General features: G+C 39.0%; 1 protein-coding gene across 15 annotated transcripts in view; it reads right to left on the bottom strand.

The window, feature by feature from the left end:
- Positions 1-16,533, bottom strand: part of LOC104587548 (exocyst complex component SEC10b-like) — an 80,917-nt gene extending 64,384 nt beyond the window's left edge. For 5 of the 15 annotated variants that reach the window (XM_088889844.1, XM_088889836.1, XM_088889839.1 and 2 more), the window contains exons 1-5: positions 16,446-16,461; positions 16,269-16,297; positions 16,050-16,099; positions 15,686-15,948; positions 9,011-9,048 (exon numbers count right to left, since the gene is read on the bottom strand). The gene's annotated coding sequence lies outside the window, so the exon portion shown is untranslated. Of the gene's footprint in view, positions 1-7,297; positions 7,383-9,010; positions 9,049-15,685; positions 15,949-16,049; positions 16,100-16,268; positions 16,298-16,445 lie in introns of those variants that run through there. The other 10 variants (XM_088889838.1, XM_088889835.1, XM_088889837.1 and 7 more) reach the window with 6 other exon arrangements.
- Positions 16,534-17,032: the final 499 nt, after the last annotated feature.

Genomic DNA, 17,032 nt, shown 5'->3' with positions numbered 1-17,032 from the left:
ACAAAATTACAAATAAAACTATTTTAAATGTCTACAAAACAAAGAAGATTTCCTCTAGGTCTATGAATAGTCAAACATATATAAACAAAGCTTTTGGTTTCTAGTATTTGTATTTTAATCTTTTGGTTTACAAACCACACATGTAGCTAACATTTTATTTGAGAAGTGATCATTTAGACTACATATAATATCATATGGTGCAGGAGATTATCTCATTGTCCTAGAAAACTACTCTGTTGCAAATATGGAAAGGTTTTCCAAGTGGATATCCCAGCTTCCCATCCAGGAGGTTCTGATGCAAGAGAGAGGGTGATAGTGGAAGAAGGAGAGAGGGTGTTGGAAGGAAGTAATAAGGGGGAGGCAGACAGAATTTGGGAGCTGATTTGTACAATGATGGAGGAAAAAAAAAAAGGAAGGACTCTTAGAAAGATGTTGTAGCCAAAATAAGTGTGAGCAGGGTAAAATTCTTTCTCAGACATTGGCTGGAAATGGTGGAGAAAAGAAAAAGGATGATTGTTGTATTAGGAAGGGGGGGAAAAAGGAACAGATAAGAAAAAAATATCTGAAGTGGAAAGGCTAATTTCAGACATTGAGGGGGATTTAGAATTCAGTGGTAGAGGGGATAGGAGGAAGGGCCTAAAATGAGGAGACTATGGCCTTTTCATGGGTTTTTTGCTATTTTGTCTCGATGAAAATTATTAGCTGGAATGTAAGAGGGTTAGGGAGTGCAAGAAAGAGAAGGGTGATCAAAGACCTACTCCGAAGGGAAAAACCCGATATTGTGTTGTTACAAGAATCCAAAATGATGGAATTAGATGGGAGATGGGTGAGGAGTTTTTGGAGATCTAGAGGTTTAGGTTGGAGCTTGTCTCCTTCTTGGGGAGCATCGGGGGGGATCGTAACACTGTGGAGGGAGGATGTGGTGGAAGTAGTGGAAGAATTGATAGGCAGATTCTCAGTTTACATTAAGTGTAAGAATGTAGAGAATGGGTGTGTATGGGTCTTAACCAATGTTTATGGCCCTAATTCCTATAGAGAGAGGAATGAGATGTGGGAGGAACTATATGCAATCAAGGGGTTATGGGATGGTCCTTGGTGCCTGGGCGGGGATTTTAATGTCATTAGATTCTTTGATGAAACCAGTAATCCCCAACAGGTAATTTCAACAAGCATGAGGAAATTTAATGGTTTTATTGAAGAATGTGAACTGAAGGAAATACCTCTGCTGCAAGCCAGTTACACTTGGTCCAACCTTCAGGAAAACCCTTTTTGTTCGAAGCTGGACAGATTCTTATTTAACCTTGCCTGGGAGAATAGTTTGGAAAACTTGGTTGCTAGAGCGTTACCCAGGGTCACCTCCGATCACTATCCTATCCAAATAGGTACTGAGTCATTTTCTATAGGACCCAAACCTTTTAGATTCAAAAATATGTGACTCACCCATCCAGATTTTGTGAAAAAAGTGAAGGAATGGTGGGGTGAGGAGAGGGGGGTAAGATGGAAGGGGATCAAGTTCCATAAGAAATTAAAAAGGCTGAGAGCCAAAATAAAAGAGTGGAATAGAGATCAGTTTGGTAGAATTGAGGAGCAAAAATTGTGCCTAATTTCTCACATAGAGAACTTGGATGTAAAGGAATCTCAAAATGGGCTGACCGAGAAGGACAGAGTGTTAAGGAGACAATTGAAAAAGGATTTGGAAGAGGTGTTATTGAGGGAAGAAATCAGTTGGAGACAAAAATCTAGACACAAGTGGATTAAGGAAGGCGATGGGAACACTAGATTCTTCCATGATTTGGCAAATAGGAGACGAAGAAAGAATCTTGTGACCAAGCTAGAGATAGGAGAGGAGGTAATTACCAACCAGGATGACATAGCCAGAAAATTTGTGGACCACTTCAAATCGATTTATAGAAGACCTTTGAGTGAGAGAGCAGTCATGGAAAGGGTGGATTGGCCAAGAATTGATGGAGTGGCAAGGTGGCTGGAAAGGGATTTCGAGGAAGAAGAGATTAAGAAAGTTGTCTTTCTAATGGATAGACCCAAGGCTCCGGGTCCATATGGCTTTACAATGGGCTTTTATCAAGACTGTTGGGAGGTGGTGAAAGAGGATTTAGTTGAAGTCTTTAAGGAATTTGCAGACAATCACACTATAAGCCCTGGAATTAATGCCACCATTTTGGCCCTGATACCTAAGAACATTGATGCCAACCACCCAAAAGATTTTAGGCCTATTAGTCTGGTGACAAGCATCTATAAAATTCTGGCTAAAGTGCTCTCATTGAGGATCAAAATAGTCCTCCCTTCTATCATTAGTGAAGCACAGGGGGCTTTCATTCAAGGGCGACAAATAACAGATCAGGTCTTAATTGCGAATGAGTGTGTGGAGGAAATGAAAAGATCTAGTAAGAGAGGATTCATTTGTAAATTGGATCTTGAAAAGGCCTATGATTTGGTGGACTGGAAGTTTCTATTAGAGGTTATGCAAAATTGTGGGTTTGGGGACAAGTGGTGTAATTGGATCTTTGGGTGTATCAGTACTTGTCACTACTCTATTCTGGTAAATGGTATGGTGAGGGACTTTTTTCCAACTTGCAGGGGTGTCAGGAAAGGGGATCCACTCTCACGCTTCCTTTTTACCTTAGTAGCTGATGTGATTAGTAGGATCATTACTAAGGCTGATAGCGAAGATGCCATTAGGGGTTGGAGAATAGGGAGACACCAAGTTCCCGTCACCCACCTTCAGTTTGCAGATGACCTAATGATCTTTTGTGAAGGAGGTCTTAGCGAAAAGGTAGCAAACCTAAAGGAGCTAATAAAAGGTTTTGAAAGTATCTCTAATTTGAGAATAAATCTGGAAAAGAGCTGCATAGCGGGTATAAATTTGGAGGTAGGGGAGGTCGAGGCTATTGCGGAGTGTCTTGAGTGTTCCACTTCTGCTTGGCCTATGTCATATTTAGGGCTTCCTTTAGGGGCAAATCCTAGGGAGAGTAGATTTTGGACCCCAGTGATAGAAAATTTGAGAAGAGATTAGCCTCATGGAAGAGGAATTATATCTCTTTAGGAGGGAGAATTACCCTAATAAGAGCTACCTTGGCTAACTTACCTACCTATTATTTGTCTGTTTTTAGGATACCATTTAGGGAAGCTAGGAAACTGGAGAAGTTGATGAAAGATTTCTTATGGGAATCGGGACAAGAAAAAAAGGATCACTTGGTTAATTGGGAAATTGTGTGCAAAAGTAAAGAAAAGGGGCGTTTGGGACTTGGGAGGGTAACTAGAAAAAATCAAACTCTGTTAGGGAAATGGTTGTGGCGATGGCCTTTGGAAAGAGAGAGAGATTGTGGCATGAGGTGGTGGGAAGCATTCATGGGAGGTCAGAGAATTGATGGGATGTTGGTGTATCGAGGCAAGCTAACCTAGCAACACCTTGGAAGGCTATCACAACACCCTTCCTCAATTCCTCAATTTTATCAGGTATGAAGTTTGTTCTAGCAACTCTGTCCATTTTTGAGAGGATATTTGGGTAGGAGACACACCGTTAAAGGATTTGTTCCCTTCGCTATTTTCTATTTCTTTGTACAAAAAAGAGGTGGTCTCAAAATTTGTCTCACCTTTGGGAACACCCTTAGATCCTACTTGGGATTTTGGGTTTCGTAGAGGTCTTAGGGATGATAAAATTGATTCTCTTTCTGCTTTTCTTGGTTGTCTTAATCAGGTTTGTTTGGATCCCTCCAAGCCAGATAAGAGGGTTTGGACTCCTAGACCCAATGGAACCTTCACTTGTGCTTCTTTCTTCAAGTCCATCTCTCAACTTTCTACTCACCAACCCTTTCCGTCAAAAGAAATTTGGTGTAGGCCAGTTCCCCCCAAAATTATGGCATTTTGTTGGGAAGTATTCCATGGGAAAGTTAACACTTTAGATAACCTACAAAAGAGAAGACCTTTCCTCTGTATTTCTCCTAATTGGTGTATCCTCTATAGAGCTCACGGTGAGGATTGTTACCATCTATTAATATCTTGTCCCTTTTCTGCAGACCTTTGGGCTTGGCTACTTTCGTTGTTTGGGGGTAGTTGGAGTCTACCAGCAGAAGTTCACATGCTCTTCAACCATTCTACCTTTTATTGGCCTACAAAAATAGGGAGAATTATGTGGAGATGTGCTCGTGCTGCTTTGATTTGGACTCTTTGGGAAGAAAGAAATCTTAGAATCTTTCAAGAAAAGGAAAGGAGCAGCCAGAATTTGAAATACTGTGTTGAATAGAGCAATACATTGGCTGAAGACCTTGGAAATCCTTCATCAATTCTCCTTTAATGACCTTTGGAGAAATTGGTCAGCAGTAGCGAGGTGTTCATCTCTAAAGGACAAATCAATTACAAGCTGGTCTCCTCCATCCGAAGGCTCACTAAAGTTGAACTTTGATGGAAATAGCATGGGTAATCCAGGTTTATCCGGAATGGGGGGTGCTTTGAGAAATGCGAAGGGAGAGATTTTGTTGCTTTACTCAGGTCCCTTGGGATTTGGGAACTCCATCAGGACAGAACTTTTAGCTGTTGTACAAGGGGTGCAATTTGCAAACCAGATGGGGGTACAACAACAACTAATAATCGAGGGGGACTCCAAAGTGGTGGTGGGTTGGTTGAAAAATTCTGAAGAGGCTATGTGGCGATACAAGAATGAAATGAAGAAATTCAGTTGGTTGACAAGAAATATGTTGGTCACTGTACAGTGGGTGGGGAGATCAGCAAATACTTTGTCAAATATGTTAGCTAAGCAAGGGGTAAATAGAGAAGAATTATTTTGGGCTCAATTGTAATTCTTGTTTTTCTTTCCTAGTTTACTTGTAAGATTCAAGGAGGGGCTGCAGCTCGCGCCTCTCGCTGGGATGATGTATGAACTCACTCTAAATTTGCTTCTAAATCAATAAATTTATTATTATTCAAAAAAACAGATTGGCCTAGAAGGATGAAGGTCAACAATTACAAGGGTGGTATTGATAATTACATATTTTTTTATAGGAAACAGTAACTTTCATTAAAATTTAAATTCAAATTCTTAACATTACATACCAATCATTCCAAAGCTGGAATGTTGAATCTAAAATCATAACCATTGTTACAATACAGCCCAAAAAAGTTCACTCCTGTTTGATCCTTGTTTGGTTAGAGCATCAGCAAGGCCGTTTGTTGTTCTTCTAACCCATTGGAAGTTTGCTTCAACTTCCCTTGTAAGACACCAAACTTCTCTCATAGCTTTCATATGGTTTCCAGATTCCCAAATTTCCAGCTTTCATCAAGTCTATTACTATCTTGAGTCAATTTCCACTTCAATCTGGAGTAGTCCCATCTGTTTAGCTAGTCTCAGACCTTGAAACAAAGCTAACACTTCAGGTTTAAACAAATTGCCCACTCCTATATGACTTGAGAAAAGAGCCAAAATTTTTCCTCCCTATCTCTAAATACTTCTACACCTGAGGGCCCCAAGTTACAATAGGAACTACCATCAAAATTCAACTTTATTTTTTGTTGTGTAGTGTTAGAGTAGTTCAAATAACACTGATTTGAGTCAGCTGTGTATCATCACCCACCCAAAAAAAGAACAAATTATATCAACTTTAAATAGTGTGAAAGGACAATTATGTCCCTCTCAAATAAGAGAAAATACAAATACAAGCAAGGAAAAAAAGGAGAAATTACAACAAGATAAAATACAAACAATGTACAGTATGAACATGGACTAATCACCCCATATCTCTACACCCCCCCGCCTCAAGCTGATGCTGGGAAATAAGCATCAGTTTGTCACTAAGAAATTGATGGCAAGCACATGTCAGAGCTATGGTAAAGAGACCTCCTAGTTGAAGACCAGAAGATAGATGAGGAAGGGTAATACGGCCCACATGGTATAGATCCCTGATGAAATGGCAATCAACCTCAATATTTTTTGTTCTTTCATGGAATACCAAATCAGAGGCAATCTTGATTGCACTAATATTATTAGAATAAAGAGGGATGGGAGAAGAATAAGAAAGATTAGTGTCATTCAAGGGAGCACAGAGCCCCACCAATTCATTACAGGTCGAGGGCATTGCTCGATACTCTACCTCAATAGATGATTTACAGACAGTTTGTTGTTTCTTACACTTTCAAGATATCAAGGAGTCTCCAATAAAACTGCACCACGTCCCCCAAACATAACAAATAATCCAATGAATTGATGACATACGAGGCTTCCGCAGGGTAGAAACAAACTAACAATTTGAATTGCATATGAAATGTCTAGTCAAGTCATTGTGAGGCATATAAGACTACCATCTTCCTTAGACAGCTTATGGTTAAGTTCAAGAGGTGTATCAACCTGCTTATCACCCACCAGATAAGCTGAGTTTACTAAATCAAGAACGTACTTCTGTTGATTAACAAAATACCCAAGATTAGAATGAGACACTTCCAAGCCCAAGAAGTAAGACTAAGGACCAAGATCTTTCATCTAGAATGAGTGACTTGGTGTTTGTTTTAGAGAAGAAATGCCACCAACATCATCTCTATAATCAAAATACCATCCACATATACCAACAACAGAGTGATGCTATGGGGACTTCTCAAGGAAAACAAAGAGTAGTCTACAAAACACTGAGTAAACCCAACATCAGTAATGGTGGACCTAAATTTCTCAAACCAAGCCCTAGCCCTTAGGCATTTGTTTTAAGCCATACAAAGACTTTTTCAATCGACAAACCATCTTTAGCTATATCATTATATCCAAGAGGTGGTTTCATATAAATAGTCTCCTTCAAATCCCCATGCAGGAAGGCATTTTTCAGATCCATCTGATGCATAACCCACTTCTTAATAGCAGAGATAGCCAAAATCATATGCTTTGTCGTCATTTTTGCTACAGGAGCAAAAGTCTCTTCGTAGTCGATGCCATATTCTTGCTTATAAACGTGTACAACTAGACAAGCTTTATATCTATCAAGGCTCCCATCCAACTTTAGTTTTACTAAGTACACCCAATGATTGCCAATAACAAAAGCATCTAGTGAAGGGTGAACCAGGTCTCATGTATCATTTTCTAGTAATGCCTAAACTTCAACATCCATAGCCTCCTTCCAATGCGGGGCAGCATAGTTTATTGGTAAATCTTGGGAATTTCTGTAAAAGACAACATAGCAGAAAAGGGGTTGTGGCCAGATGAGAAGCCATAGCAGTGAAGTGGGCATGAAACACGAGTAGAGCGATGTAAAGGTGGATCTAAGGTAGGAGATGAATCAAGGGTAGAAGAGAGTGGAGTACTTACTAGATCAATAAGAGATAGAGGACCAATAGTTGCAAGTGTAAGGAGCAAAGGTGCAGGGACTGGAGTAGTTTGATGCCTCTTCATGTAGACCTGGAAGGGTCATGTAAAAGTAATGGATGACAAAAAAGAATCCACTAACCCTGAAGAATCAAAGGAATACAAAAACAAACTCGAAGTATATGATTTTTCCATGTGAGAAACGAAAGAGATAATTTCCAAAAAGACTACATTCCAAGAGAAATGCACACAACGAAGTTGGGGATCATAACAAAGAAAACCCTTGTGATCAGAGCAATAGCTTACAAAAGCACACATAGCCGCTTGAGGAGTAAGAATTGTATGCTCATAAGGAAAAAAGGAGAACAAAACAAATACATCCAAATACATGGAGCATAGAAAAATCAAGAGAATGATGAAATAAGCATTCATATGGAGAAGAATTGTGTAACACAAATGAAGGAAGCAAATTAATAAGAAACACAGTAGTGTTGGTCGCCTCCACCCAAAAGAAATTAGGTGTATGGGAGTCAAAAAGAAGGGTCCTCACCACACTCAAAATATGCCCATTTCTGTTGTAGGGTACCAACTACCAAGGCAACATCTCCTCAATTCAATTCCTTGTTCTTTCGAAAAGGTTTGGAAAGCATACAAATCTTCACCATAATAATACACCCTAAATTTGAAATTAGGACTCTCACTGAGGCATTAAAGTGGACCATCACCATAACAAGAAATAACTTAAATGTAAGAATACCTCCGGTTTCTTTCTCAAAAAATATATCCATGTGTAGTTGTGTACTTGGTGCAATCATCAATAAATGAAACAAAGTATTTATATCCAAGTCTAGAAACCATAGGAGACAACCAAATATCACTATGTATAACATCAAAAGGAACATGGTTGTGCTTTGAATTAGAAGGAAAAGGCAATACATGTTAAAAAAAATGTTTTTAGAAGTCAAGGCTACGCCTTGTGAGAAGTGTGGCAAGAGTGCCATCAAGGTCAATGGGACTACCCTCTTGTGTCTCACCATCAAATGCAGTAGATGGTGAAAACCTAGTACACCTACATTAGGAGATGCTAATGGTCTTGACCTATTTACTAAAGGAGTCCATCAAACTTCTCCAGTTGAACAGGCCCCACCAAACAACACCCTACATTCATTAGCAAATTGTAATCCCGCATGCCTAAATACTAATGTTTTCATAAAAGCCTGTTTTCATACAAACAAACTATCCCATTAGGTCCTTCACACAAATACATTACCTATCAACAACAAAATTTTAAACTAGTTACCTTCAAGAAATCCTCATTGCTCATTTGTCCAATTAACTGTACTCAGTGACTAGATTGTACCCATTTCTAGTCCTATTGATAATCATCACTCATAGTTGATACTTTCTTTCCAAATAATCAAACCCATTCTTCAATTGTTTTTTAGACAATTTCTTTTTGCACTTCTTCCTAATCTTGTTTTGAATCCATGGCCAAGATTCTTTCCTTAGAGAACCACCTTGTCCTTTATCATAAATCTCTTTTGGAGCCATTTCTAACCCCTATAAATAGTATCACACAAAACCAAAAAAAAGTGTAGTTCGAAACATGTTCCACCATACAGTAACATAAAAGAGTTTATTGTTTTGCTATGTCCACACCACCAAGATATAGTTCCACGTATATTTACATACCAAACAATGAGTGTCGAATCATACCTGAAATAGTAGCTATGTAAACACTTGAAATATATAACCTGAAAAAGAAATAGACATATAATGGGGTTAGCTTTGTAAATTTCTTTCTTTAATACATTGTTTGTCCATTGTGTTTCCAAGTGCAAAATCAAATGAAGTTCTTTCTTTAATACACTGTTTTTTAGTCTAAAAAAAATATCTTATTTTAGGCTTCAACCACTGCATAATCCAAAGGCAATATGTGCATCATACAAGCCTAATCCTAACTATATGGGGTAATCTACATGATCATTCTTGACAGTGAGGCCGGCCAGAAATAAGAGGAGAAGAGAAGAGAAGAAGAAGAGAGAAAGGAGAAAAGAAGAGAAGAGATTGGCAATGGAACAGTGCTGGCGGTGCCAGCTTTATTATATTATATAGGGCGGCAGAAATAAGAAGGGAAAAGACCCTTGTGCCCCTGCTGTAAGTGAGTACAATAACAGACATAACAGAAATAAAAAAAAAATGAAATAAAAAACGCTTTAACTAGCCAAGCAGACCCTAACACAAATAACTAAATTATTTCAACACTCCCCCCCAAGTTGGAGCATAGATGTCAATCATGCCCAACTTGTCACACAGATCATTGTGCCGCACATGATGAAGACCTTTGGTGAAGATATCTGCAAGTTGTTCTTCTGAGCTGACATATGGAGTACACACTTCTCCATTTACAAGTTTCTCTCAAATAAAATGCTTGTCCACTTCAATGTGTTTCGTCCTATCGTGCAGGACTGGATTAGCAGCAATATTGATGGCAGCTTTATTGTCACAGTAGAGTGACATAGGATTGCTCACTGCAAAACCCAGTTCACCTAACAGATTTCTTATCCACATGATTTCAGTAACCCCATGAGACATCGCTCTATATTCTGCTTCAGTTCTAGATCTAGCCACCACACTTTGTTTTTTACTTCTCCATGTGACCAAGTTTCCTCCTACAAAGGCACAATACCCACTGGTAAACTTTCGGTCATCGACTGCTCCTGCCCAATCAGCATCAGTATATACTTCCACCTTTAAGTGACCATGTTTCTGGAACAACAAACCAGCTCTGGGAAACTTCTTGAGGTATCTAAGGATCCTCTCTGCAGCTTCAAAGTGAGTTGTCCTAGGATTGTGCATGAACTGACTAAGGACACCCACTGCATAAGCAATATCAGACCTAGTCATAGACAAATACAAGTCTCCCTACTAATCTCTGGAATTTCTTCACATCTTTCAAAAACTCTCCTTGACTGTCTCCCAGATGATGATTAGATTCAATTGGTGAGTCAATTTGTTTTACCCCCAACTTGCCTGTATCTTCTAGTATATCTAGTACATATTTCCGTTGGGAAATAAAGATGCCCTTGTGAGAGCGGGCAACTTCAATTCCAAGGAAATAACGTAAGGGGCCTAGATCTTTCACCTCAAATTGAGTGGCTAAGAATTTTTTTAGTCTCCGTATTTCAGCCTCCCAATCTCCTGTGATCACTATGTCATCCACATACACAATAAGAGCTGCAATTTTCCCTTCACCTCTTTTCACAAATAGAGTGTGATCTGACTGGCATTGTTTGAACCCCATCTGTTGGACTGCTAAATGGAACTTACTAAACCAAGCCCGAGGTGATTGTTTCAACCCATATAAAGATTTTTTTAACCTGTACACCTTTTGTTCACTACCTTTGGCACAGAAACCTAGAGGTTGGGTCATGTACACTTCCTCTTCCAAGTCACCATTCAAGAAAGCATTTTTTATGTCCAATTGGTGAAGTTCCTAGTCAAGATTTGCTGCCAATGAAAGAATGATCCTAATAGAATTCATCTTGGCTACTGGAGCAAAAGTCCCTAGGGTTGTTCATAAGAAGGCCCAACCCGACCAAACCGACCAACCCGGACTGACCCAACCCGAGTCGGTCGGGTTTTCATCAGCACCAATCGGTTTCGGGTTGGGCAAATTTATAATCCGAAATGTCGGGTCGGTTTCTATTTCCTTGTGTAAAACCCGAAACCGAACTGAACTAATCTTCCTACTTAACTAGTCTTCTACTAGTTCGGTAGTTCCTAGTTTCCTACTTAACTAGTCTTCTACTAGAACTAGAACAACCTTATCTTCTAGTTCCTACTTAACTAAATTGTACCTATCCTAGTTTATATAGTCTTTTACACCAAATAGGCAACCCATTAAGCAATTACAATTAGAATTAGGTGTCCTCTTTTACCTAGATTAGAATTTAGAAAGTTTCTTTAAATATAAATGTTTCAGCCTTCTTTCTATAAAACAGCTTGACTTTCTATTTTATTGTCTTATTGAATATTGATAACTTTTGTCTTTTGTCTTATTGAATATTGAATATTGATAACTTTTGTCTTCTATAAAACAGTTTTGTCTTTTGTCTTATTGAATACAAAAGCTTTTTGAGTGGAACAGGGGTTAGTAAGGTTGACACTGGACCAAAGGTGAGACAAGTTTCAGAAATAAGGTTTGACTACAAGAGCAAAACCGAAACCGACCCAAACCGACCCAACCCGACTCAAACCAACCAGGTCGGTTTTGCCTATCAGTGGGTCGGTTTCGGTTTCCACCTCAGGTAACCCGACCAGGTCGGGTCGGTTGGGAAAACCCCAGTAAACCGACCCAACCCGACCCGTGTACAGCCCTAAAAGTCCCTGCATAATCCACTCCATATACCTGTGTAAAGCCTCTTGCCACCAGTCTATCCTTGTACCTTTCAACAGTTCCATCAGCCTTGTATTTCACTGTGAACACCCACTTGCAACCCATTGGTTCCTTCCCTTCAGGAAGGTCCACCAACTCCCAAGTGCCATTTTTGTGTAATGCATCAATTTCTTCCTGCATTGCATCTATCCATTCAGGTTTAGATAAAGCTTCTGCCACATTCTTAGGAACGGGGACACTGTCCACGGAAGAGAGGAATGCACGGAATGAAAGTGAAACATGATCATAGGACACAAAATTAGAGATAAGATGATTAGTGGTACAAGATCTAACACCCTTTCTCTTAGCAATAGGAATATCAAGATCATTGATGACAGGTGAATCAACATTTAGAGGAACAGGCATATCAATAGAAGCAAGTGTACCTGGCTGATGAGACGGATCTGCCTTTGGTGAATCCGATGATGCTGGTTGCATAGTGTCAGGTTCCACGGCTCTTGAACTCTGCTGGCTTTTATGGTGACGATGAAAAACCCAGAATGGAGGAGGATTGGGTAAAGGAGGTAGTTGAGTTTGAGTCGCCTGTTTCTCCTCAACCCTACTCTCCCCCTGAGGAGAAACCGAGAAGAAAGGTTGATTCTCAAAGAATGATACATCAATGGAGACATAGTACTTGCGAGAGGTAGGATCATAGCAACGATACCCCTTTTGAGATAAAGGGTAACCAAGGAAAACACAAGGAATAGCCCGAGGATCAAGCTTACCTCGAGTAGGGGACAGGTTATGGACAAAGCAGCAACACCCAAAAACACGCATCGGAATGGTGGACAACGAAGCTGTAGGAAACAAAAGCTGATGTGGGGCCTCATACTCTAGCAACCGAGACGGCATACAGTTGATGATGTATGTAGCACACAAAACGGCATCCATTCAAAAACGTTTTGGCACATTCATATGAATTAATAAGCCACGAGCCACTTCAAGAAGGTGACGGTTCTTTCGTTCAGCAACACCATTTTGTTGGGGTGTCCTGGCACAAGAGCTTCGCTGAAGTGACCCACTTGAAGCAAAAAACTCCGTGAAAACACTATGGAAGTATTCTTTCGCATTGTCTGACTGGAAGATATGGATTTCAGTTTGGAACTAAGTGAACACCATGCATTGAAAGTCTTTTACAATTTTCGGCACTTCATCTCGAGATCGCATAGGGTAAACCCAAGTGTATCTAGAGTAATCATCAATCAAGGTAACAGGGCCCCAAACATCAGAATAAACAATATGAAATGGAAATTCAGATCTTTTATTTCTCAAAGGTAAAGAACTTCTATAATGTTTACTCAATTGACATGTCTGACACTGTAACTGACTCATTGACAATGACTCAAACAACTTTGGAAACATAACTTTTAATGACTCAAAAGAAAGATGACCTAGACGACTATGCCATAAATAGGCTTGACTCTCACTTGACAAACTCATGGACTCTATAGCCACAAGACCAGCTTTATTCTCCAACATATAGAGACCATCCACCATGCTCCCTCTACCAATCATCTTCCCCGAGGCCAAATCCTGAAACACACATGAAGACGGAAAAAGTGACTGAATCAAGGAGTGAACACATGAAGACGGAAAATAAGTATCGTATTGGCTGATACGATACTTATCAGCCAATACGGCCCAATACATATCAAAATTTTGAACATTGGTCTGTATTGACCATTCATTTGATCTTTTGCCAGTCTCTCTGAACTTCTTATTGGAAAGGACTTCAGAGTTTTGTGTGGGGCCAAACAACTCTACTTATTGTTCATGGGTTATGTTGACTACCTTTGGAAGGTGACTTTTAGGTTCACAAGAGATATTATAGATGACAAGGGAGTCACTAGAGTGGAGGGTGTTCTTAGAAGATATTGTAAGGAAACTCTATCCATTATGATGACAAATAAGGAAGCACTTCCGGCCATTGTCGAAGTATGATTAACCTCTCTACAAATGAGTCCTATCCCCTTTGAAGGCTTTGCAGCATCAAAAGGTACTTCAATTTGAAGAAATTTACCTTTGTTTCATTGTAAAATGATTGGTTATGTTCATACAAGTAAACAAGATTTTGCACCTGTATATCATCATCACCACCACCACTACCACTCATACCTTCATTCCACATGCTCTGAAATGGTTGTTGTTACTTGTTACATAATGAGATGCTTTGTCTTGAGCAAGAAACACTAGATCGGGATTCATGAGAAAATATGCCAAAAGATTGCAGCTTGCAAAGCAATACAATCCCCCCCCCATCTGGAATTGTGGACTAGGAATGCCAAGTAAAACTCAATACTGGCAGAGTTATAAATGTGGTAACTATCTGCTAATAGAAGTTATTACAACCAAAACCTAAGTGTGGATTTTGAATTGTCTACAGACTTACTGGTTTTCTTTTAGGTGGACATGAAGAAGGTGAAATCAAGGTTCAAAATTTCAATACGCATCAGGCCTACTGGCGGATACATATTGTATCGGTGGCTTCCCAATACGCCCCTACAGGGGGTGTTTCAGGGTCTGACCTGGTTCAAGGGGTAGATGGGCCTTAAACCAGCCCCTCTGAACCAGTTTCAAAGAAAAACTAAAAATACATAAAAGGCGAGCAAAGATACAGGTCAACACGCCCCTACCAGCATATCGGCCTGTATCGATATTTTGAACTTTGGGTGAAATGAGAAGTGTGCATGACCAGGTAATTATCCAGCCTATATCAGTTTTGGGAACATGGAGATACCTTTTTTCTTTACAGAACATGTTTGTTTACTGAGAATGCAATGTAAGGCAATAAGATATTTATTTTAATTGACATATTCATAATGACTTTACTCCATTACAAGCCAAAGGACATGACTAAGTGGTTTAAGAGCATTTTGATCTACCTGATTACATTTTATGCAACAATGGTACGAAAGTGTGTGTCAGCATGGATTGCATATGTTGGAAAAAACTAAAATGTAAAATACATCTATACAGTTCATTTCCTGTATTGCAAAATATGCTTATGATTTAGTTGTGCACTAAAGAAAAAGAAAACACCTAAAAAAGTGGTTATATACAAGAACAAGTATGTTAAAGTTTTGAACCAGAGATATATATGATGAATTTTATCTACTTAGAAGTGTCTAACATCTATCTTCTTTCAAAGGAGAACATTGGACTTCTGACACATATACTACTCCAAGTAATCTCAAAAAGAAAAAATTATCAGCCTCTTTATCAGAATGAGCATTTGCTTTGTCAAGAAAAATAATTAACCCCAGAAAGCTTATTCTTTTGAGCTGCCTTTGATCTGGTCCTAACATTAAAATAAGGGTTTCATCATCATCTAAAATTCAACTAATAAAAGTAACATGACAATTATATGGGGTATGGGGTTAGCTACATAAATCACATATGGGGTTATCATCATCAGCCTTATCCCAACTATATGGGGTTTGCATTTCATGTTTCCTTCTTAGAAAATAAAATTCAACTAATAAAATTAATATAACAGATAAATAACAGTGCACCCTCTTTCTAACTCCAAAGGAACCTAAATTAACTGAAAATGAACAGCTGGATTACATATTCATACATGTAGACCAACGTCTCCTATCTTATGGTGATGCAATTAAGCAGTTGAAGTTCTCCCATTTTGGAACCTGCTCCTATATTTGACTCAGCAAAGAAAAAGGGTGTCGGACTGCTCCTAGATTTTTCTTGTTGAAAAAAAAGCATAGAGTCTGGTAGTAATCAAATCCAATCCAACCTAAAGATTATTTTATTACTAATGCATAGATTGCAAAAACACTGAACTGGCTGACTGTGTCCGGATTTATGTCGTGGTCATGATGGGTGTAAGGACTTCCGAAAGTTGGGTTGGATTGCTGTCCTATTGTCCTGTTGAAGAGAAGGAGCGAGAAAATTGGAAGCTTGGAAGGCTATCGTTTACTGTATACATGAGGTCATACCTGCAATTCAGAGGCTCTCAAACCTCAAATATAATCATTCTTCTTACAAATTCCACACCACTCGATATAGGCGCTTGACTTCTATTTCGTTTATGTTTGAGAAAGGCGGGCTTAGCAATGGCAATAGAGATGGTAGAGGCATTGTGTTAAGTTTGATTATTGCAATATTGATGAATGCCTGATGAGTGCTTGTATGTTGTGAGCCTACGGACTATGGCCAAGCCCTACTGCGCGTCGTCTTCGGCTTGTTGATGGGTGTCGGACTGAGGGAAAAAGGTGAAAAAAAAAAAAAAGATAAGAAGAGAGGGAAGAGAGGGGGAGAAGAAATAGAAGAAAATCAGTTGAAGTTCTCCCATTTTAGAACCTGCATGGATTTATTGTTAAAAACTTGTTGATAGGTGTCGAACTGAGCATCTGGTCGGTTTGAGATGAGGGAGAAAAGGTGAAAAAGAGAAAGAGAAAATAAAAGAAAAACGAAGAAGAATAATGAACAATAATAAGATAAACCGAAATAGAAAACGGTGAAAGAAAAACAATGATGAAGAAGAATCATAAATCAAAAAATAATACTTTGCTCACTCACCGCTGGCTGACCGCTGGTTATATCTTCACCTGTCGGAGTGCAAATTGAAACCCAAATGGAAAAAAAAAAACGGTAGAAATTGTAAGATACCAAAATCTTACCAACGAAAGTGCAAATATCGGATGAGATTTGAGAAAAAAGGAATACGCAAATGAAGATCTGAGACCATTAACATACCTGGGGTAATGCTCGCGTACTGCGGCGAGTCTCCTCGTTCGAGAGGAAGAGTTCGAATGAGCTACTATTTGCGTTTAAATTAGGGGCATGACATGTCATTTCAAAATTAATTGAGGTTATTTTCGACTTTGAGCAAGGTCTGAAACGCGCGCATCTAACCGCAAAAGTATTACCATTTCAAATCTGACAAAAGTGCTTCAAATCATTAATTCACGTACAAAACCAAACGCATCAAACTGTTTTTAGACCTTATATATACATCTTAAAAAATGTTATTAAAAGACCCCCCCCCCCGTAGCCTTCCATTTAACTTTAACTTTAGAATTATTTTCATTTATGGGGCTTTTTTGAATTGGTTGAAGTTAACTTCGATTGTTTTGGATTTATTTGATTTATTTATAATGGAGAACTAGTAGAGACCCATGTAGTGCAGTGGATTAATGTAGGCATCTATATCTATATATATTAAAATGCAATGTGCCAAGTTGGCATTCTTCTATTCTATGTTTATTATGAAAGTCACTTATCTTGTTTATGATTTCTTTTCAAGGCACCTACACCTATCTCTTATGGTTTCTTCTCAAAGA

The sequence above is a fragment of the Nelumbo nucifera genome, chromosome 6 (assembly GCF_055504915.1).
Source record: "Nelumbo nucifera cultivar China Antique chromosome 6, China Antique-T2T, whole genome shotgun sequence".
NCBI classification, from domain to species: domain Eukaryota; kingdom Viridiplantae; phylum Streptophyta; class Magnoliopsida; order Proteales; family Nelumbonaceae; genus Nelumbo; species Nelumbo nucifera.
Note: the sequence above shows the minus strand (reverse complement) of the source record. Positions and strands in the feature narration are given on the sequence as shown.